Source organism: Phalacrocorax carbo, chromosome 10 (genome assembly GCF_963921805.1).
Source record: "Phalacrocorax carbo chromosome 10, bPhaCar2.1, whole genome shotgun sequence".
Classification (NCBI taxonomy): domain Eukaryota; kingdom Metazoa; phylum Chordata; class Aves; order Suliformes; family Phalacrocoracidae; genus Phalacrocorax; species Phalacrocorax carbo.
Window position 1 is genome coordinate 9,614,918 of NC_087522.1, and position 22,557 is coordinate 9,637,474.

Here is a 22,557-nt window from a genome sequence, read left to right on the forward strand (position 1 = left end):
GAATGGTGTCTTCCATATGCTCCACGCCTCACCACACTAAAAGATTACCTTCCACTCCTTGATGAAAGCTGAGATGGGAAGATAAATTTCCTTGGTCTATAGAACTGGCAGAAAGCTCTTCATTCAAGGGGATCCAAGGAGTCAGGACTCTCCTGGCCTTTGCCTCTGCTAATAAAGGATTATATATTAAGAACCAACAGCAACTTACCATTGCAAGACACTCATTGCCCATGCTTCTCCTGAGGAGCAGATAAAGGGAAACTGGCCCGTAACTGATATTAGCCATGTCAATGCATGGAAGGAGCAGAAACTAAAGATATGCAAGCACACAGCACAGGTACCTGCGTGGAGGAGGACAGGCTACAGGACCATCCTCTGGTAATCTCACCCTACTTCTGAGAAAACACAGCAACAAGGAAGTATTCAAGTTTTTCCCGAGGTCTCATTTGAACACCAGTTTCCCTAAAGCTAAGGTTCATACTCAGCAATGCATTTGGAAAAAGAAAAACTGCATAGCAGACAGGAGAGGTCAGGCAAGCTTGGACAAGGAGGCAATACCCAGCAAGGTGAAATTCCCTTGGAAAGTAGCAGCTACAGAAAGCAGCGTTATGATGACAGACTCACCAGCCAGCGTCACTGACACCAGGCAGCACTAAATACTGCCACCAGCACACACAAATGAACAGTTCTGATTTCAGCATCTCTTTTGCACTTTTTAGATAAATAACCTTTTGGTATAAGGACAGGTCAGTCTGTCTAATCAATTCAAGGTTAGACAAAGAGAGAAATGGGAAGAAGGGATGAACAAACAGTGCCAATTATTTTTTCAGCTCATTTCAGATTCTCAATTCCCACCCAAGTCCCTAGTCTGATCTGTTGCAGCTCCTAGCTTTTTTCCCCACCATCATGCATCACTTTTTATTACTCCTGCCATTTGTTTTCTCAAGTTGTCCTTGTCTCATCAGTGAAAACTTTCTGTCTCTCCCTGAAACAGTCTCAGTGAACTATTTTAGAAAAGATGCCAGGAACATCTTTCTGCTGATGGGCAAAGTCTGAGAAAATGCCTAATCATGGTCCTGATACCCTATATGACAATCTATTCAATGCATTAACTGACACTTTATGACATTAAAGAGGTAACATAAGTTTTTTTAAAAAAGCACCTCCTGATGCCAAGTCTCAGGCAACATCTTTAACTCCAACTGCCAAAACCTGTGCTTACTCATCCATTGTTATTCCCTGTCACATGTTTTCTGAATAGGAAGTCAAAAAGCTGAACACATTTTTACCTAGATAATCATGCACTGACATCAACAGCAGCAACTGCTCTAAATCACTGACATGTTTTTTATTTGGGGGGGAAATTAAGGGTTTTTTGCACTTTATTTGGTGCCCTTCCCAGGGAGAGGGACCAGGATGGAGTCAGGCAAGGCTGGGGTCAGTGCTGGGCAGGCAGGAGCAGACAGCCCATGAGGAAAGAGCTCAGAGTGATTTTCCATAGGGGGACAAGCTTGAACCAGAGGTAGAAAAACTTACCTAAGCATATGATGACATATTATTAGTATATACTTACAGTATTATAATGGGTAAAAGGATAATGTATTTATATAATAAATATATTAACCACCTAAGCTTTGAGTAATAAAGTAGCAGTAGCTATAGGGTTTTCACACTGCATTCTCTGAGTCAGCCCAAGGTCCTCCCTGGGCAGCTCTGGGGCTGGTCCAGCTCAGGCTGCAGCCAGCAGCATACAGGGCTAAGATGTATGGAGTCTCCCTTCAGGTCATCTTAGATTCCCCAGCTTGATGACCACTCAACACTGCTGCAGAGAGTACCTGTGGAGGCAGCTACACACAGATTTCTAGATCCATCAGGGACATACCTAGTCCTGCCATCACTGCACTCCTGTCAGCCACGTGGCCTCAGTGGGTCCCCTTTGCTGGAGCCCCTCCTGCCACCAGGACACAGGGAGCAGCTAGAAGACTCCCCAGGGTTTAGAAACCCTGAATATCCACCATAAGGAAACTATTCCCAGCTGAGACAGTCTAGCAGGTCCTGTGACACTGGACACCAGCACTTCATCTCAGACACCACGCTCTATGTGGAGTGCACCATACAGATCAACAGCAATACTTGTTGAAACACAGCCGCTTGCATGAAGATTTGGTTCTCATCCAAACCAGAACATCAACTTGGACAAACCCAGGCACTGGGAAAAGCTCAGCCCTGAACTTTGCAGCTTGTTTCCACATGGGTTGTCAGCGTAGAGCTCCTCTGCACTCCAGGGGCACTCATGTACTCACTAGCTTAGAGGCCACCGATTACCTTTGAGTCAGCCCATGAGCACTCTCAAGCTTGAGTGCAAACAGCACAAGAGCAGGACAGACTCACTGCCTGTTAGCCCCCGCACAAGCTGCCTGCTCTCCCACCCTTCTTAGACTGGGATTATATCTAGGCCCAGAAAGTTGTTCTTAGTTTTCACCAGCACAAATCAGAGGACACTGAGCCCCACCACCTGACAGGACCCTCATCAGCACAGTCTTTGAAGAGTAGCATTTTTAAAACGTGTACAGCAGCAGAGCTGCAGCTGACTCCCAAATAAGGATGCTCATCAGTGTGCTTCACACACTACTGCTGCTGCTGCCAGGAGCCCCAGGACTCTCTGCAGGCTGTGTGCACTTCCCAAAGGAGCCACAACTAATCCTACCCCCTGTACTAGCATCTTCCAGAAACCCAAGCCCAGTTTCCCTCCAGCAGCAGGCTAGCACAGCCCCACTGCACTGGGTTTGCTCCTGATTACCAGTGTTAGTGAGGGGAAACAAGTGGGCAAGGATCATTTTTCCTGCAAGAAAATAATGTTTTACATATATTTGTTCTCATTACATAATAGCAAATTTTAAATCAATCATTCAGTTATAGCAGCTTCTTATCTTAATTAGTTTTGATAATTAGTCTCACATTTTCTGCATGTAGTCTGTTATCCCTTCCTACTCCCAGCACTATTTTTCCATTACTTTTCACTTCAGTTTTACAGCAGAAGTATGACATTAAATATTTACAACCAAAATACCCCCAGAAGTATTGGTTTCCAATTTCAAAAACTAGATATTCAGGTGAATGCTTTGATTAAAATTATATTTTAATAAAAATCTTGTAGGAAACATCTTTCTGGAGTAGCTCTTCCTACAGTTATTGCTTGTGTCGCTGTCAGTATGCCCACAGCAAGTCCTCTCAGTACAGGTTGGCTTTGAGCAAAGCACTAGTTTATAGGAAAGACCCTGTAATGCTGGACAAGAGTCAGCTAAAAGGCCAGAAATGGAAAGATGACAAAGTAAAACAGGTAAAAGAAAAACCTCTCCTTCCCTCTGTCACAAGTTGCTGACAGAAGAGCTAATTATCCAGAAAGACTGTAGGTGTGCTGGTAAGGGATGAAGAGGCAGCAACGATATTCAGCAGTAGTGTTTTACTTCTGCTGAGATGAACCCACAGCTCCTCAGGCAGTGCTGGGACCCTTCCCCACATTGTTCAGCGGGGAAGAGGGGAGCAGCTCCAAGGGCCAACAGCACAGGGGGCCAGGGCAAAAGGCAGTTCTGGTGTTCAATTATTCTGAGCATGAGGGGTGCACATGCCCTCAGTGCTACGAAAAGGCATACAGACTAAAGCTGTGGGAGAAGATACCCCTGAGCAGCTCTCCCTGCGTCCCTTGAGAGACAATTGCTGGCTCCCTAGTCCTGCGTGTCCTATCTCCTTGCTCCTAATTCAATGGTGCCACCTAGTGCCACCAGCCCTGGCACGGGACAACCTAGGTCTTGCTGCAAAGTGATACATCACTTGCATCCTCCTGAGCAAACTAGATCCTCCATGGGGTCCAGCCCAGGCCAGTTCTTCTGCAGAGCACGGTTATTCTGCAGACAGCCCACAATGGAATGGGGTTTATCACCCACTGTCACACTGGTGAAGGTGCTGCTCAAGCAAGGGAATGATCAGAAGCAAAACTCCTGCTAAGCTTTGTGGCCCAGGGTCTCTGGGACATGCTCTGGAGAGGGCAGCTGTGGAGATTCTCCTGCTCTCTGCAAGGACTGACTGTAACCTGACTTCCCATCACCTGCCCTCACTGTGCTTTTCTCAGGGGAGCAGGAAGGGATCAAGCCCCATCACTACAACTTGGCCAAGCTCCCTCCCCACAGACCCCTGCGTTCCCAGGAGGGCCAGCCACCACTCACAGCCCTCCAGGAGGACTGCAACTCAGGAGCAGCCAGAAATCAGGTCAGACACAAGCAACAGGCTAAAATCCTACCTTACAGGCCTGAAAACCTGCAGAATGTAATTTAGCTGTCAGACCTCCCTGAGTCAGAGGTTTAACATCTCTAACAGGGACTGCAAGGCTGGAATTTCAGGGCCAGTGCAGATATGCTAGGCCAAAAGGAGATAAGTTCATGGTGACACCAGCAGAGATTAGAGTCTCCAAGGGGCCCATCTGTGGGAGGTCCATGTGTGACAAATAAGAGTCATCCGCTCAGAAGACTGCAGTGGCAGAGCCACATGAATAATGACACAGTTTCTCCAGAATTGCAAACATCATCAATCCTGGCTGCATTAGCCAAGATCCCAACCACCGAAGTCTGCACAGAGCATCGGGTACGTGAGCAAGCCCCAAAGCTTTGCTGCTTTGTGTGAGCAAGACCCTGTGCAGAGACCTGCCAGATTTCAGTGTTTCTCTATGCAGGCCAAAAACTTGAAAACCAGAAGGCAGAGTGTCATCTCAGCCCCACCGAGACCAAAGCCATGGCCCACAGATGCTGCTGTAAGGGTAGAACGCAAGAAACAAGACGAAGCAGCCTGCGTCTCCTGAAAGCTGTGGTATGTGACAAAGGCTGGCTTAGGCATAAATTACTGCTCTATACCCCACCGAGCAGATATTTTTCTCTGGTCTCATTGTGCTACAAGCTGGAGCTCAAGGCCAAAGGCAGAAGAACAGAAGAAAGGAGACTGGCTGCCTTGCTGAGCTTTTCACCTGCCATACAAAAGTACAATAAAACCATGTCTGCTACCAGGACTCTTCCCCCAGGATGGTACTTCAACCCAAGAAATTAAGGATAATTTTAACAGACAGTCATTTAAACGGATACAGTATTCAAAAGCTGGGTTTTTTTCTGAACGCAATGAGACTGCATTCATTGGGAAAACATTATGCGAGAATACAGCCAAAACGTTCTTACTATTCCCAAGTGCAACCATGCATACATCCAGGTAATTGCAACTAAATTAGGGTGAATTGATCTCAGCATCATTTCCTCTACATGGAGGTGGGGATCAAATTTTACTGTCAACATTAATTAGGGGAACCGGTCACTTGATTGTGCATTTATTCAAGAGTTCCCCTGGGTTTCTGGAAAATCAACCCAGCCTCTGCTTTTCAGGGGTGCACGTGACCTGGGAAGGAATCACTTGATTTCATAGCCTTGAGATACAAAAGGGGCAATTTCAGGTTTTGGCAAGGGAATGAAGTTGGATCTGAAAGATGGGGTGCTCATTTAGATCAAAGTCCTGGCCAACAAGCACAGTGTTGTCAGCTCACAGATCAATGCCCAGGCTGCTTTTTGGATCTCTTAATAATTGGATTTGATTGATGCTTTGAGAGGCTGTTCATGGCCCCAGCACACCTCATCTCAGCAATGTTTCCCAGTGACAGAAGCCACGCAGCCTTTGCAAGGGCCTGGGTAGCAACATAATGAACTACTGTAAAGTGAATTTGAATGTTCAGTTCTTTATTTTGATGTATTTTCATACTTTCCCTATTGTCTTCTCTAAGCACTATTACTATTCAACAACAGCAGATTCATCATGCAGTGCAGGCAGACTGCGAGGACATAGTACCCAGATAAACTGGCACGCAGGGAGCACGAGGAAGCCATGTGAGCAGGTCAGAGTGTTTGTGCAGGTCTGCACTCAGGTAAACAGCAACCTAGGCAAGGCAGAAAACACCCCGCTGCTGCCGCTGCCAGCAGCACGCCCGTAACACCCCTGCCGCGTCTGCTCTCTCTGCATTACCACCTTTCCAGCTTTAATGTCACCATAACGCAGCATCACACCACAGCAAGACTAGACACCAGGATGCTTCTAACATGTGTTTGGGGGTAGAGAGGGGAACAGACCTCTCAGTCCCACCACAGAAGGGCCAGGACTACTTCTAGGGACAAGTGGATGCCACAGCACATCCCTGGCCAGCAAATCCCGAACCTGCTAGACACAGGCTTCGCTCTAATCACACACGGCACGTCTACAGTGCTCCCTGGGCGGACACCTTCCTCTCCGCTTCGCTGAGGCATCGTGCAGCGGCAGATACTCCTGGGCAAGGCTGTACTAAAAGCCGGCACGGCTTCAGCGTGCGGGGAGAACGGCGTCCCCTCCTCTCCAAGGCACGGCGAGGGAGCCCCTCGCTGCAGGGCAGGCTGGAGGAAACAAGGACAGAAAGGTCCACGCACCCCTTCCTAGACCAGGGCCAGCTCTACCTGGCCACGCTGCCGCCTCGGTGCGCGGGCATTACACACACCGCGGCCGTGCGGCCCCGCCGCCCCCGCCGAGGGGGGGGGGGGGCTCTCCCCGCCGCCCCCGCCGAGGCCGTGTGCCACCAGGTGGCACTGGCCGCCCCTCAGCCCGCCCCCACGGCGGCCCCGCGCCGCGGACGACACGGCAGAACCACCCCTGTTGCTTGAAGTTTACCGACTTTTGTTATTTAAACAACCCCTCCCCTCTGGGGAGCGAGGCCCGTGAAGCGCGCCTTGCCACCCGCTCTGCCTGCCGCCGGGCGGCATCGCTTTCCCCGGACCCGCCTGCAGCCCCGCCACGAGCAGAGCACTTACAGCATTTCACACGACAGTGTGTCTCTGTTCAAGCATGAGAGCATAGGCTTTGTGCAAGACTGTGGGGATTAACAGGTACCTACTTGCTTACACTAAAGCCAGCAGCAACTCTCAGCACAGCCACAAAATTCCTGCTAGCCAAAGCCGTAGAAACATTCCGTAGCAGCATTAAAGCACTGCTGGCTTTACCTGTGCGCTTGCCGAGACCAAGACGAGAAGCCGGGTCTCCAACTCTTATCAAAAAAGCTCAGTTTCAATTCAGTTTCCGAGGATCATTCTTTGGCAGCCCCTGAGGATTACTTTATTTGCTTGTGAAGTGCTTTGAAAGTATCAAATCTTTCAGAAGAAGGGGAATAAGAGAAAAATCTCAGTTTTAAATGAAGAAGATAAGAAGTCAACTTACACATGTTGACCCCAAGTGTCTTTCAAAATCATGAACAGCTGATGTTACACCAAAGCCCTCATGTGGGGCCCCCGCAGCTGCCTGGTGCAATGCTGGGTGCTCAGCTCAGAGAACATCCCCAAAGCAATTCCCCCGCTGTCAAAGGGGAAAGCTCTCCACCACTCAAACTCTTTCTGAGCTTTACTCCCTAGAACAAATTTGTCAGATCACATCAGAGGGAAAGCAAATTTCTAAAGCCATGCCGAAACAGGAGCAGGTTCAGAGAGGGGCAGCAGACAGGCACCTCGCACCTCCAATGAGGCCAACAGCAAGGAGACACTAAGCAACTCAAGCACAGCTCCCACAAGTAAAGACAGCAGGGAGCAGGCAGGTGAGTACTAACAGCACATGCATGGATGTGCTTTTCTCCCCTTCCCCAAGCACCAATGAAATCAAACTACCTCATCCCCATGTAAATAGCTTCTTCCCTGGCCTGAAGCATTTGTAGCATCTCTTGGGTTCAGAAATAGTGCATGAGCAGTATCAGGGCACAAGCAGTGTCAAGGCACAGCAAGGGCCAGCTGCACCCTCGGGACCAAGAACAGAAAGAGCCAGCAGGGCAGGTGGAACACCCCACAGTACCTGAGCACAGTGAGCAGGGCAGCTGTAGAGACTGTGGCCAGTTTGCAGCAAGACTTGCGATCACCAGGCAAGTTCATAATGATGAAACAGCTCCTTGGCCAGGCAGAGCAGTAGCTAAGCTGGAGACCACCACCCTTACTCTAGAATGGACTAACTCCCCTGGGCTGAGCTTAAATATAGTTCCCAGCTGGGGGAACAGGAGGCCCCAGGTGTGGATGGTCAGGGCCAATTAAGACCTATTACTGTGTTCAGGCAGTGAGGAGTAGCTAGCAGGAGAGGCAGCCATCCCAGGCTGCAGGTGGAACATGACCTTTATTGTTCCCCAGTGGCTGCAGAGCTAGAGAAGTCTCCTAGGGAAAAAGGTTCATGGAACAGAATCTTACCACCCCTCCAGTATGAGCAGGTGGGAAGAAGATTTAAATGAGTCAGGACACAGGAAACATCCTTCTGTGAACCAAACCATCCAGGCAAGGATGGCTGCCTTGCCAACATAACTGCTCGTCACAGCTTGACATGAAGACCCCACTACTGCTAACCCTAAATCCCATGAGTCTTCAAAGCCCTGGGACATCAAAAGCCCTGCCTCTATCTCAAGAAAGAAAAGACTCAACAACATAAATAACATTTAGACAGAAGGAGGGGTAGCAATGCCAAAACACACCCATGCGGTGTGGCAAGGGGCTGGCTGAAGCCCCATGCTGATGGTGTGTGGCATAGCTGCTCCCACATCACTGGATGCAGGCTGCAGCAGTGACATCCACATCATGCTCACCATAAGCTTGTGGTGGGTCACAGCTCATCTACAAAAGCAGGTGAATTAAATGGAGTGCCCAGAAAGGTGGAAGATCTGCAGGCTGGCTCCTGCTAGCTAGTGTCCTGTTGGGCTGGGAGGGATAAACACTGAAGCTAGGGAAAGTCTGTGCAGATTGTTGTGGGGAAAACAAAAGCCAGTGCAATTCAACTGGGAAACCATGGGGGACATATGGGGAGTAGGGAACAGGCTCTAAAACCTCTCCTCCATGCATGCATTCAGCTTTTGGTGGCACTGCAGCACCATCTGTTGGAAATGCATTAAAATTGGCCATCCCACACTTGATGTTCTCAGCTGACGCTGAGATAGACACAGACAGTGTCATGCATACATGCACGAGCAGGCACTTTGGGGATAGAAGCCCTGATGCCCCAGTTCACCCCAGTGCCTACCAACCAAAAGCTGGTAAATGTGTGTTTCCCTGAGGAAGGCAACCTCCTGAAGCTCCACCAAATCTGATGTCCACCCCACACCTGGGTGCTCCTTCCTGCTGCAGAACCTGGTGACTGCATCAATACGAAGACATAAATGTGGTCCTCAGCAGTGAAATGCAAAACTAAGGAGTCTCATGAAGAAGAGCTGTGTTGCAGAGAGGCCACTGTGCTCCAAACCCATGCTGCAAGCTGCACAGACAGCATGACTCATTGGAAACTGCACAGCAGACAATGCTATATTTGCTCTAGGGACAAAATTTAGCCCTTTGTGACCCTTTGGTTGATCACAGTGCTGGACGTTACACCTGGAAAGGTTAACGTGGCTTTCTCATGGGAGATCTCTGATTTCTTGCCTGCAATACAGTAGGACAGGCCAGGTGGCACAAACCTCCATCCTCTCTCCCTTCCTGCCAGCAGGCACAGTGCCATTACACCAGTGAGGAAGTGGTGATGCCAGAGCAAGAGCATCACCTGTAGAGAAAAGTGAGCATGCTCTAGTGGTGAAGCCCTCCTCATAGGCTGAGAAGAGCCCACGTTTGGATTTGGGCTGATCGCCTACTGCCTGCCCAGACAAGTCTGAACTTCATTTTCACTGAGAAAAACCTTTCTCAATCCCAAGTGCCAGCTTTGGGGATTTCAGACCTGTGGCTCCTACCCCAGGGGCTGAGCTCCCACAGCCAGAGCATATGCTTCACTGGGCATTCATGTGCATGTCCTCTCTCTGCTGTGCACACACTGCATCATTAAACAAGCACTAGTACTTCTCCCCCTCCTGCCACTGCAGTGGCAGAACTGGCTGTGCCATGTGTCCTGCAGCTCAATGAGGATTTTTCTGTTAAAAATATAATGAAAGAAACAGCTTTCCAAAGGTTGCATCTTATTAACTGGGACGCTCCATGGCCTCATTCCTCCCCAGTGCTTGCAGAGGCATTACCATATGTTTGCCGATGGCCATTCAACACAGGCTGCAACAGGAGGATTCCTGCTTTACTTGCCAAAAGTCAGCAGCACCTGGGAATTACTGGACGGGCAGAACCACAGTGAACCTGGTGACCTTTCTTCTGCTCCATTCCCATCACCTGCGGTGACACAGGCTCTACAGATTCCTTCTCTGCATACATTTGCTGCCTTCCTTTCAAGTATTATCATTTTATGTAATTGGCCATGTCAAAAAAGCCCTTATATAACCACAACCACCCCAGGCACATGTCTTGAAACACATGCATGCCTCCCCTCTCTGTCAATTGCAATATTTTGCACATGGATGGATTCAGCCCTTCTCCAGGAAATACTAAAAATAAAGAAAATGCACTCGCAAGCATCAGGGACTCACCGAGCTTGGCATAACAGTTTTTCATGTCTCTCACAGACAGCATCTGTATATTACAGCTCAGAAAGACATCGAAACAACACATGCCAGTGAGAAAATAATAACATGCTTTTCTCATAGTCACCTTCTCTGCATTCAGGCAGAACAAGCTCTCTTAATGAAAAAGTGTTTTTCTAATCTTTGCAAGTGCACTGATCTGTGTACAAGCCATCCGTACAGACGAAGGACCTGTACAGAGGCTAGAAACACTTTGGACAAAGTAATTTTAATCATCTAAGTGATTCCATTGATTTTCCTGGGCTACTTGCGTATCTGAACATTTGCATGACTGCTGCTCTAAAGTTGACTGTCTAAAAGCATTGGCACAATGACTTCCTGTGAGATCAGCCTTGTCATTGGCACCATACTGACTTGCTCACCACTCTGCTCACACGGATCATTTGCAAGGGGCAGAGTATCATTCATGGACAAAACCAGCTGGAGCCTGTTGGGCGATGGTGAAGTCAAGGAGCGCTTTGGCACCAACTTCAGGGAAAGCGAGATCAGGGCAGAGATAACTAAGGTCATGGTTTGTTTGCAAAGCGAAGAGACACTTATTCCACCTGATTAGTCATTGCAACCTTACTTCAGCCTGACAGCAATACTTAGTAATTTCTTTTTCTCTTCATCTCCTTACTCTGCTACCGCTTCCCATGTGCCCTAGGCACATGTCTCTTCTTGCCCCTACCATGGGTAACTGCAAATGTACAAACTCCAGGTACATGCTAAAAGGAGTTGGGATCTAATCACACCTGTTAAGCTGATTTTTACTAAGAGCCCTCAAACATGTTCTTGAATGCTGAAGGCAACTACTTGTTTCCTCCTTTTCACAGTCAGCATTTTATTTTACAAGGCTCATTACAACAGACCTCCAATGCCCACATAGACTGCTAAAGTGTTGTCTGGCCTGAAAATCTTCCTAATTTATGAGACAATGGCAAAGCCTTGGAGTTGTGAGGCTGTGCTGACATCAGTCCAGCTAATTATGGTCTTTTTGGAAGGAAGTTGTTTTACTTTTGTCTTGGGCTATGATCACAGATTGTGTTAGGGTTATTGATGGCGACCATGGAGTCACCAGATACTGGCCAATCATTTATTAATCATTTACTTACATGAATGACTTTTCCAGCCCAGCAACTCAGCTGGCACAGAAATGACAGTGGCTTTCTCCTGCCTAGATTTGGGTAGAGCTGGGCTTTGACCAGGCCTGGACATCAGCTCAGTGTCAGCTCCTGAGGCATGATTCGCTTTTGACCAGCAGCAAGGCTGCAGTGCCCAGCAGGTCACACCATCTGGGCCAGTGGAGCTACCCGGCACTTACACCAGCAGAAATGCCAGGAGTGTGGGGAATTTGAGGATAGGAGATGCACTGTTCTGTTCAGAGACGCTTTGTTTTGCTGTTTTTACTTTTTTAAATTAAACAGATGTGATCTGAGTAGAACTAAGTCAAAATATTTGGTTTAGATTGTCCACACTAGAAAAGTCACCACATATGGGCAAAACTATTGTGTTCCTGGTGGAAAAAATCAGCCAACCATGCGTTCAACACACTACCTCAGACACACAGATACCCAATTTGGCACCTATGGCTGATCCCTGGCTCCTGACCCTGCAGACTTGACAATAATCCACTTGTTTGGGGTAATAAATGGCCGAGAGGAGTAATGTCTAACCCCAGCCCTGGCTCTGAGAGAAACCACATCAGTCAGTATTTTGACATAAAGTTTTCAGCCAGCTCTAATGAAAAATCAGAAGTCCCCATGAGCCACATTTGGCTGTCATCTCCCCACCCCCTCATGGCTTTTTTTTCTCAGGAGAACTCACTGTCTGACAAGCGTTTATTAATTAAGCTTCTCACACACTTCACATGCTTGCTGTGAAGTAAGAGATTTCTGGATCACTTCACTCATGGCTGAAGTGCAATCAGCCATCCGGAGAGGAGCGTGGTGGCCGCACACCAGCTCCTGACCTGCTCCTGGCAGGAGGTGGCCGTCAGGTACTGTCTGCTCCTGCTGCAGCAACCCCAAACACCTTGCTGAAGCCACAGCAGTCATGCCAGCCGGAGTGATGGGAGAATGTGGGTTGGCACCCAGCTGTATGTACTGGGGAAGTTGGAGACAGGTGACACAGCCACTGAGTCTGCGTAAGTCTGGTACGTTCCTCCTGCTGAGAAAAGTAGACAGGCTTTTTCTAAACTAGCTGAGATTCCCAGCCCGTATTTCATCTGGACGTCTCTGCAACATGTCAGTGGTCTGAGATGAGAAATTTGCTGGAAGCTTTAGAAGCTCATTGCTCAGGCCCAGCAGTAAGTTTGTCTGATAGTATAATTCTGACAAAGTTATTTTGCTTAAGATGTTCAACTTTCTGGCGAGAGTTCCTCATTCTGAAGGACTGGCAGGCTAAGCACTGATCTAAGCATTTTCTTCTACTATTAACACTGAGAAAAGATACTGCATATAATTTTCTTTTACATTTTTCCAGTGACATAATATGCTCACACTAGGTCTTGGTTAAAGCAAAGCAAACATTGGGCAGGGTTTGGGAAGTGCAATGCAGTGCACACAAAGCAAAACTCAACACAGACTAAATCCCACTTCTTTCAGGAAGTCTCCTGACTTAACACAGGTCCTCCACATCTCTGCTCCCAAATGCACGGGACTGCCAGAGGAATAAATGCATGAAGGCGGCATGTGCTGAGATGCGGTCGTAGGTAGGACCATACGAACAGAGCCAATGCTGTACCATATTTACAGGAAAAAAAATGCACAGAGTTGCTCATACGAGAGAAAGCTGGGCTCATTTAATTTCAAATAGCATGTAAGTGACCTGATCTCCCACTTCTTCCTGCGGCACAAGTACCTTGCCTACCAAGCAAGAGCTGCAAGCTCTGGTCTCAAATCTGGGTCCCTCTTCAGAGAGGACTTGGCTGCATGGGGGAGCTCCACCAGTACACGTCCATGGAGACAGTGACCTGGCTCTAAGTCCTCCCCAAGAACATCTGGTGACATATTGGTACAGTAAAGCACTGAAGCTCTATTCTACAAGAAGGGGAATGCTATTTAAGAGATTTATTAATTCCTGACCCAACCACAAAAGGAGTTTCTAACCAACTGAATAATTCTTATAACATGATCTTGCTCATGTGGAACCTTCTCTACTGGAGTTTATAAAGACCAGGGTGGGGAGCAGCATTAATCTCCTTCCACAAAGGACAGGCAAGGAGCAGAGGAGCAAAGCGCCTTGTGTGGATCTTGCCAAGCAGCAAGCGAAAAGGTACTGAGCTTTTAGGTTAAAATGTTTCATTCACATCAAATTTTTTTTTGTATGTTTCAGTATGAAAAAGTCTCTTTGGGTTGAACAAAAAAACCCCATTTTAACAAACAAACTAACCATCTTTTGTGGTCAGTCACCAGCTTCCCCATTTACCCTACAAACCCACCTGCTTACTAATCCCTGCTCTTAAATATTGCTGTGGGATCTTTAAGTCTGCACTTGGGCATTTTATTTTAATATCTTTATTTCCCACCTTCCTTTCTTTTCTTGTGTAATCAATGCCATTAGATCAAAGCATTGTGATGCTTTGTGGAGCTGCACTTTTGTGAAATCAAAAGCCAGCTGGTTTGAAGTCTTCCTCAGCAAGCTTTGTCAGCTTCCCCAGTTCTGGGGAAGTAAAGCTGGGTCAAGCCAACAGCACAGTTTGTTACAGCACAAAGCATCCATCTCCCAAGGATAAACAAGTTATTTGCATGCTTTTTCACTCTTACAGCATCATGCTCCCCAGCCAAATGTAACACTGTAAATAGTAAAACAAAGCAACACTTCATCCTGCTGGCTAAAGACCTTTATCTTCTGAGGTTACAATGACAAACAACAGGCGAATGAAAATACCCTCCCAAACACAAACAAAATAATGGTTAAACCCAGATGTTGGGGTTTTTTTTTTTCTATATGGGTATACAAATCCACCCGCCAGATTAGGAAAGTATAAATATTATGCCTGTACCTAGCTGGGTGCAGCACCTGGAGCTGTATTTGTAGTACTGGTCCAGCTGCAGGCCCCCTGCTCAAAATAAGAGTGGGACTTTTCAGTGTACCAGGATGTAAAGTCACAGTTTTAAAACACTTGAAGGGCTATCACACCTTCAGGGGGCTTGCTAACTAAACACAATGCCACTTGTATAATATTTGCAAAATCAAGATATCTTAAACACACTTAAAGCTTCTGATCTATTGGTCTGTGGCAGCCCAACTGCAGAACTCCTGGTCCTGCCTGCCAGCTAAAAGCAGTCTGAGTTTGGGGTACATGGGCCAACAAACGCCTGCCTTCCAGGGATGCTGCAGAGGCAGTCTGTGTGCACACATACGATATAAACCATATATAAACTTTCTGCATGTGCAACATCTTTTTGGATATCATTCTTTAAGACCAAGAAGTTAATGAAACTCAACCACAACATTTCTAAAAGTAAGTTTATAATTTTCTTCCTGTTCAGTTCCTTCATCTTACATCCTAAAGATGGAGAGGATCTTTTATTCCTCCCTACTGCAATATAAAACCCAGAGGAGGCTAGAAACCAGGAGCAACTTGTAGGAAGGTGGCCCTCTATGGCCAGGACTCTCAGAAACATCAGATGTCATCCAAAGCCCCTTTGAGTGTTAGCCATATTTGCAGCCTGAGCCTGAACCTTAAGAAAATAGATTTCCTCTGTACTATGTAGGAGGAACACCAGCTGGCCAAAGGGACTGGGAGGAAAAGAAAAAGGCCACATTTTCACAGCTGTATTTGATAGGTAGCTTTGGTAATAATAATGTAAATAAAGAGCCTCACTGGTCTGGCCGTGTCTGGTGATACTGAGTGACCCTTCAGAAGCCACTGTCTTCTTGCAAGCCTCAGACTCTTCACTTTACTGACTGGCTGCAGCAGAGGACAGCCTGCCCTACCATAACTCCAGGGGAGTCAGAGAAAGGAGTGTGAAGTCCTGCTCAGGAGGCAGGAGGGAGCACTCTTGGCCCACATCTTGTCATCGGGGCTGTGGCTCCTGTGAAAACATCCTGCCAAAGGAATGTCTCTGGCCTTTCGCTGCCTCCTAGTGTGACAGCAGAAGGTCCAGAGCTTTGAATTAAGTATACCTAAACTTCTCCCTTGTGGTGTGCTCCCTGAAGAAGATCAAAAAGCTTCTGACCTTGAAAAGCCAGGCTTTACCTGAAAAAAAAAAATCAAGAAGCTTTACTTTCTAAACAAATTCAAAGTCAAACTATCAGTGACTGAACATGCAGCTCTCTGCCTACCCTATTTCAGGGCTTGGCTGCAAGTCAGTGACTTTTTGAGCTGCAACCAGCTGTGCCTGTCCAAGTGGATCCCTGGGGAGCCCTGAGCTTGGCTGTCTGCCACCCACTGCCCTGCAGTTTCTTGATCTCTGTGCCCAAGCTGTTCCTGCTCCTGGGCTGAGTTCCCTGTCTTCAGTCCCCTGCCCAGGTCTCAGACCTTGCCCCTGAATGTGCTCAGTAGCTCTCCTGAGAAAGGGCAGCCTACCTCTGCTTCCAGAGGTAACACCTGACCCAGTTCCTGCCTTAAGGAACACAAACATAACTGGGGTTAAAAAAAGAACAATCCAGGAAAAAAGATACTGTTTGTGACAAAGGGCATAAAGATTCCCCTTTGAATCTCATGGCTTCTGCATTACACTGCAGTCCAGTCCCACTCACGATGTGAGGCGAAGGTGACTTCTAACAACAGGGTGGATGCTCTGCTGCATGTTCCTAGGCATGGCTGATTTTGCCCACCAGACAGCACCTTCTTCCAAGCTGCACAGCTCAGCTTGTGTGGTTCCCCCCTCTCCTCCTCAGCCAAAGGCAACACTCCTAAGGGCACCTGCAAAGGGACCATCCTGCATCCCACAGAGGTGCTGCAACAACACAAGAGTTTCCCTCTCCTTCCTCAACAACCTCAGTCAAAAATGCTTTGCCTTGACTGAGTCCCAACAACAACAGCTGTGTCAGCCTCAAGCGGTGAGCAAATGTTCGTCATCATAACACTGAAATACAAGACCCAGGAGAGAGTCCTGTTAACTCCAGGACTGTTTTTTGAGGGGTGAGACAAGAGCAGGATCTGCTTTTATCACTGTGATGGCCCTGTCACCAGAAAAATCAGCTGAGTCCAGACAAGCTTCAGGTGATGAAAACTCTAATGCAGCACAGGGAATTTCTTTTTGACCTTCAATTCTCCCTTTTGCTGAGATACTTCATTGCATTTTGACAGCTTGAGCAGTCTCTCTTTGCTGGATCCATTTGAGACGCGTAATGTTTTTGCCCAAACTCCATTTCCTTCCTTCCAAAGCAGTAAGATCTGCCTGTGACTCAGCCTTCAATAAAACACACAGCAAGGACCATTAAAATGAAAGTGCAGTGCAGGGATAAAATTCATAGGCTACATTTTTTAGGCTAGAACCTTCATTGCCCTTTATTTACCCTCAAAAACAATATTAACTCACGTTATGCCTTGGTTCAAAGTAAATCTACCAGCAAAAGAGCAGTTTTAAAGGGAATCTTTCTCCAGTGTTGACAGAATATCTCTGTGTGATAAATGAAGTGATGCACAGGACTGAAGAGGCTGCGTGATGGCCCTGGAGAGCCCACGCTCCCAAGCCTCCACGGGACTTACAGCGACAACACTCCCCAACCATCTTCTGCCTGAATAGAGATCCCACCAGCTCCAAAGAAATGACTTACTGAGAAGTGTGGGCGGATAGCAGAGAAGGAAGCCAGGGGGATTTTTGTCTAGCTTTGCATTCACAAATTTGAAAAGAGAGCATTTCAGGCAAAGACTCCTATTCCCAATGAAGTTGGAAAGGCTGTGGTTTTCCCCCGTTGATGTTTGTGAGAGCTGGTCCCAGGGTCTACTTGGCTGTGAGCCAGAGGCTTCCAAGTCCTCTTAACACCAAATGGCCTTGAAGTGTTCTGCTCCTTTACAACAGTGCACAAGAAGTGAGTAGTGAGGTAACCTATAGGGAAGGTAAATAGCATTATCCTTCCCATACAGTGGGAGGGACTGAGACTCAGCATCCTATATTAATCCACCAGTCCAAAGCCTCTCATGAAATGCATTTGAAATCTGATCCTAAATTCTTTGAAATTACCTTTTTCACTGAATTTAGTGGAATTTCATGCAGAGTCTAACCTATCTGGTCTTCTTTTTAACCAGCCACTTGCTTTCATAAGAGAGACATCCAGGAACCCAGTGTTCCCTGACAACAGTTGAAGCCTATAAGTGTGCAAGCACAGGAATGAAGTGAAGGGAAATAAAGGGAAATAATGTACCCACTTCACAAAAAAAAAAACCAAACTAATAAGAAATAAAACTATGGCCATTTTGCATAAATTCAGTGATAGGGGTTGACTCCAGACACAGTAAAAAAGTATTTCTAAAGTACATGAAATCTATTTTTTACAGATGTGAACTAAGAGGCATATGAAAAACATCCATTAAAAAAATATATCTTCTTTAAAGTTTCAGTACAACATATGGCAGTGAGCTTGAGGGTTGCTTTAGATGTGCTTTCAGACAGCAACACCCTTGTGTAACACTAAGTGAGCTGAGGATACTGTCATGAAACAGCCTCTGTGCCACTAGCTTTCCTTCCCTATCAGCAGTCCTGCAGAATGCCAGCCATACATCTCAATTACATAAAAGAAAAAAGTACAGATTTTTGGAAGAGCTATGGAGAGCAATGCTCCATTGGAATAACCAGTAAAGATGCAGTTTTGCAGTTTGACGCCTGTTGTCCAGCTCAGCAACTCACTTCTGCGTCTTAAACAGAAGAAAATCTCAGCTGACCAGCACATTTCAGGCAGTACATTAACCTGCTCTTAAGTCTGGGAAAGAAGCCTGGGGGCACTGCTTGAAAAAGGGAGAATAAACCATGCCATGGTCCCATATTCTAGCTATGAATTCAGACTTGCTCTTGTTTACACTAGTTGAGGTTCTGGCCCAAAGACTGGCAGAAAATGAGCTAGTGGTGACAACAGATATGAGGACAGGACAAGGACAGGGCTAAAAGAGCTTTTTAGAGCAATTCTTCTTCTTTCCCATAAAAGCTGTACTGTACATCTTCAGTAAAGCTCCTTTGATTCCTGTTGAGCTCTGGTGGTCAGTACTAAGATGTGGGCCTTTCTTAAGGTCGTCCTGTATCCATGGACTAACGTGACAAAAATCTACCACAGACAGAATAACTGGTCTTTTTTTTTCCCCTTGGGTGTTGATTATAAGTTATTTTGCTCCCATTAAGTTCAGTGGAACTAGCATTTTACGCCACATCTCCACTGTGGTGAGATCCTGGTTTCCTTTGCATTAAAACTCCATGAAATCTGGGCATTTTATAAATGAGGAAGATTTCTGGATTCCTGATCTAGCCCTTTTACAGAATTACCACCCTGTTTACTGTCAGATAAAACAGGAATATCTCAGTGGTATAACTTCTAACAGCAAAGCTGAATATTTAAGTCATCACACTTTGCTCCCAAGATCCTGGTGAACTGCTCTGCGGCCAGTAGGTGACAGTCTCAGCAACAGAAAAACCTGGGCAGCTTACAAAGAAGGGGTTTGTTCAATATTCTGCCAGGATGTAAATGTTATTTATTTGTTTTTAGACAGTGCACAACAGGGGGCAATATTTTTCATGAAACACGCCTATAAAGAGGAAGGCCAGTGAAGTTCCTGAGTGTGGTTTCCTACCTCCCCGGGGAGATACTACAGATGAGGGCATTAATGATACTGTGCTCAAGAGGTTTTACATCTCAGTGTAGGTGTGAAACTAGCAGATACAAATAAAAATGCTTATAAATCAAGCCCATTTGAAACATAAGTACATTCAAGTATGGCACAGTTACATGAGCCGATACCTTCAACATTGTGAGGAGGGAACAGGATGGTAGAAAAGCTACATGTGCGTTTTAGGTGACTGCAACATTCTCCTTGCAGTAGCCCTAGACAGGGCTGTGCGCACAGCTTGGAGCACCATTGCCTCCTGTGAACGCAGGCATGTGCTCACAGCACGACTGCCTGCGATGACCAAGATGATCTTCGTAGCACAAGCTGAGAAACCATATCCTTTGCTTATTAAGACACACGCATGTTACTTGCCAGAATGGCCACATCTTGTTTAAAACCTAAAAGAATACAAGAACTGTTTGAGTGGCTCAGTCAGAACCAGGATGTGTGATTTAAGGGAAAAAATGAGAACCCATAGTGGGTAGAGGGAGGTTTTCCCTACTGTAAAGCTGTCACTCTGAGAAACCCCAACACACCCACCATCATCCACAACTGATACTAGAAAGAAGCCCTAGGTTTTCAAGCAGAAGTACCCAGTCTTGGCCAGGGTCACTAGCTCCCCAGCACATGCAGTTTTAAGGAAATGTTCTCACGCCAGCAACAGAAAGCCAGAAATCATTTGCCTGATCGAATTTATTTTAACCCAATTGGGATTTTGCCTGAGCAAAGGCCAAGTATAAACTCTTTAAACTGAAATGGTTTGGCCGGTTTGAGAGGTATCTAGCTAGCTAGAGCCTCAGAGGGTGTATAACAATAATTCAATAAACCAGAGATATGCAGATTTAAATATCTACCTTTGGTGGTTTTCCTTCTGAAATGAGGGTTTGAAGGTGTGCAAATTCCCAGCCATAAGAATTTTAATCACATGTGCCTGGTGTCAGAGACCATCTCAATCCCAACTGTGTTTTAATTAAATTCTATCAGCTGCATTAGATTGTAAAACCTGTCCATGTTTCTCTAAAGTAAGCATTTATGTATTACTAGGGTGATAAAGAAATGTGTTGAGGAAAACAAACGAATACCACATTGACTGCATTGTAAATCTTGCCTGCATTGCTACTCTTTTGTCCTGGTGTTGAGAGGACTGATGAGAAGACTCACTGCCTTCCCATATGGCATATGTCAAGACAACTGATGGGGTGAACTGCAGGACAGGTTGTATTTATGACCAAACAGTGAAAGAGTTAGTAGGTGTAATGCTATAAAGGGTGTGTTCTTACCTTGGTTTGTCTAACCCAAGTTGAAAAACAGATATAATTTGGTTCTGAACATGGATGTGACATCCAACACTATGGACGTTTACCCACACTATCCATCCTGAGAGCACCTTTCTTTTGTGCCATGGATATAAGTTCTTCTGGATTACGTTTCTCCTTAACAATTCAAGAATTCTTTCTTTCTCTCTCCTCCATCTATCCATCTCCTTCCTGCCATCCATATTTTGCTTCATATTGATTTCAAGACTCTTTCCTTCTTTCATTTCCCCTTCTCCCCTTGTCCTCACTAACCACATTTGGCTATCAGACCCATTTAACAGAGTACTGTGGAGAGCGGGCTCTGCCTTTGGCAGTGCAAGGAGCAATGTGTGAAACCCTCTGCAGCTACAGAGAAATCATCTTGCAGTGGTCACACAAATCTCGCTGTCTCCTTGATGCTGCCAACCAATGGGAGCACCAGGATTTGTATCCTGCCCTGAGAAAAAGCAGGGCAAGTATTAGGCAAACTAATCACGCTGCAGGGATTTGTGTAATGAAAAGTACCTTTGCTTGTGGGTCAGAAACAGTGTAAATCAACCACACACCACTGGTTAGGGCAAATCCATCCGTCTTCTGTCACGTTCATTACTGGGACATCTGAACATCCAGGAAGCAATACCACAGATTAAGGTGCATGGTTTGTCTCAGAGTATTCTTTTGGAGACTGCTGGAAAACAAGCTGGTTTATAGACGGCACTGCACACAGGAGGGCTGGCTTCATCGCGTGCCCCGCAGTCCTGCCTCTGCCTGGGGCCTCTGTGCTCCCTAAAGCAAACAATAGTAATGCAGACTTAATGATCACTGTCATTTCCATGTGCCTACCGCTGATCTCTTAATGAAATATTCTAGTTAAATTGCACTGGCACAAGCACAGTTCCGTGCTGGCAGGAGCTGCAATATCAGTCTACCAAGTGAAAAGGTTCTGCAGGGCCAGCCGTACAATAGGAGAGCTGTTGGTGAAACATTGACAGTTTTTCTGCCTGCTCCTGCAGTAAGCGTGACACCTTCCTGGCATCCTGAGGGGAAAGAAGAGAACAGAGGATAGAAATTGCCTTTATCTCAGGTGGGACGCAGAATAAATTCTGAAATAAGGATGACAGTCTGTGGCTATATGGATCTGGCATTTGTTGAGGAGTGAGTGCTATCCACTCAGCACTGCTGTACCACACTCCCTCTCTGCTGTCAAATCCTGCTCGGAGCACTGCTGCAGAAGAGAAAAAATGTGGGCATGCAGCATCACACAGGCTCTCTGTTTACCTATTGTCACAAGCAGAAAGCCAAATATTGAGGGAAAAAAAAAAAAGCTAAAAAATCAGTTAAATGATCAAATATGTGTTATAGAAAACAGAAAGAGTAAAATGACTGAAAAGTGGTGGGTTTTTTAAGCTGATCATACTACATGCCCAGTGTATAATAAAGACAAATTGATCATATATGTATTCTGTGATCTTTCAGAGATGAACAAAAGCACCTCGCTTACATCTTTTTAAGCCATTGGCTATGGGAAGTGTTGCATGACATACACAGAGTTCTCTAAATTTCACCTTTACTTTGGCCTTGCACACCTCGCCCCTTTGCCAGTCTCCTCCAAGCAGTGCTCACGTGCAGGCAGTCACTGCCTGCAGTCGCTGCAGGGTCCCAGAAGTGGTGTAGGAGCTGGGAGCACCATGTGAAATCAGGGAATTCACACGGCCCACCAGGGTCATAGCACCTACTCCATCCTTCTACCAGCTCCCTCGAGGCAAGGAAATGCTGAAGTTGCTGGTGAGTTAGTGGTTTACTTATGGAAATACTTTTCCCCTTAATAAAAACATACTTGCAGAGCATATTTTCAAAGGTAACCACTATGAGAACTAATGCAACGGGAGCTGTAATTTAGTTCAGCTACTCTATGACGTCCTCCTATAATTTCCTTGATGATTCTGTGTTTTGTACTCACATTTTCATGGTAGCTAACACTAAAAACTGTTTCA